General features: G+C 46.6%; 1 pseudogene; it reads left to right on the top strand.

Annotated features, from left to right (window-relative positions):
- The first annotated feature begins 507 nt into the window (after positions 1–507).
- LOC128579596 (BEN domain-containing protein 6-like) lies at positions 508–1,691 on the top strand (annotated as a pseudogene).
- The last annotated feature ends 247 nt before the right edge of the window (positions 1,692–1,938 follow it).

The raw sequence follows: 1,938 nt of genomic DNA, 5'->3' as shown, positions 1-1,938 counted from the left end.
GCCTCTTGGCACATTCAGAAGTGCTAGCTCGGTTCTGGCAGCCTGAACTCGTCTTCCTCCAATCTGAAATCCCAGAGATATTCTTCTTCCCCCACGCAGTATTGCTTCCAAGAAACACAATTGACCTGCAAAACGATCACCAGTTGGACACCAGGGCCGGGAGGCTGCTGTGGGGTGCGCGGACATGGCTGCGGCAGCTGCGGCGGCGGCGGGCTGCGCTCTGGCTTGAGAGCCCAGAGCCCAGCGCCCTCCCGCGGGGCTGCCGGCCTGTCTGCACTGTCCTCAGATGCACTGGCCAGGCACCTCTTCGCTTCGCGGACACCTGGGGCTTCCGCCTGTCCAGCCTTCCTAGGCCCAACTGCTGGGGAGTCCGGCGTCAGGGGGCGCCACAGAGCCGGGGGAACGGCCAGGCGCTGGCGGGAGCCTCCTGGCGGTGCTCCCCCTACCTCCCACCTCCCTGCACCAGCCCCGAGGCTGGGGCTTTGGAGCAGGCAGCCCGGGAAAACATTAACTTTTGGGCCACGTGCAGAATAGCATCATCTACATGGACATTCCTTCCTCCTACGATCTCAGAAAACCTTTGATAACAAATTGAGAAAATGCAGATGATCTTTCCAACAGATGAAATTGCCAATACTCAAGCTTTTAGAAAAGGAAAGAGGAAAAGGACAGAGACAATGAACTCAGAAAATGCAAATAATGACCTGGATAAAGGACAGAGAGACCCATATTCGGGAAATGCCTTTCTGCCCGGTGAGATCTCCAGTGAGGATGAAGAGCCCTTAGCAGAACTGTCTAAGGAGGAATTGTGCACCAAAATAAAAAGCCTGAAAGAAAAACTAACCAACACGAAAAGAAAACAGCGGACTTGGACAGTCTTTGGTCATGCTTCAAGTGTTACCACAGGCAGTCACCCAGTTTGAAGAGCTGGTTGGTATGGCAGAAGCCCTGCTTAAAGGTGGAGGAACCACGTCTACGTCTGCGTCCACCCTCTGGAGAGCAACAAACAACTCCTCCCCAGATTCATTTACTTCAACATGCAGTAACTCTAATGCTAATTGCAGTTCACCAGTTTCCTTGAAGGCTGAGGAAGAGCATCAGGCTGATAAGAAGCAGTTCAAAATTGAGAAATGGCAGATTGTCCGTTCTAATAAGAGCAAACCTCAGAAGTCTATTAATGACTTAATGCAAGTGCTATACACAAATGAATATATGGCCACACACAGCCTGACGGGAGCAAAATCCTGTACTTCAAGGGACAAAGCCGGAAAACCAGCTATGAATCAGAATGAAGTTCAAGAAATCATAGGAGTAACAAAACAATTATTTACCAATACGGATGATGTTTCAATTAGGAGAATGATAGGGCAAAAGCTAAACAACTGTACCAAGAAGCCAAATTTAAGCAAAAATCCTAACTCTCAGGATATTAACTAGATTATTTTGGTATTACAGGTATCTGTAACAAAGCTCCTTCAGTTCTAAATCTAGCATTGGATTTTGTGGAGAATCTGCAACCTTCCTGGCAGTGAGCAGAGACAGACATCTGCAATGACAAGCTGTAAGACATCGTATCATCACTGGGCTCCCTGAGGGACCAACAAGCTCGCTGAAGAAGCTGCATGTAGGTAGAATCCCTCCTAAATACCAGTGATGCATCAGACCAGAGAATTTCTCCCAATCAAATAAGCATGCAATATCATTTTTTGGAAATATGCATTTCCTGATCCCCCCATACTACTCTGTACAGCTAACTTAACTGGATGGTCAGAATTCTTATCATAGCAACAAAAATTTCAATCTTTAAGATTATTCATTGTCCCAACTGATCATTATACATTTATTATTATCAATGACTCCTCTTTAGAGTTTTTGAATCTTAGTGTAAGTACATGTTTGGAAAAGTAAACAGTGAAATAATCGATGTTCACAAATATG

The sequence above is a fragment of the Nycticebus coucang genome, unplaced genomic scaffold, assembly GCF_027406575.1.
Source record: "Nycticebus coucang isolate mNycCou1 unplaced genomic scaffold, mNycCou1.pri scaffold_79, whole genome shotgun sequence".
NCBI classification, from domain to species: Eukaryota; Metazoa; Chordata; class Mammalia; order Primates; family Lorisidae; genus Nycticebus; species Nycticebus coucang.
The sequence above is the reverse complement of the archived record's forward strand: the minus strand, read 5'-3'. Positions and strand labels throughout refer to the sequence as shown.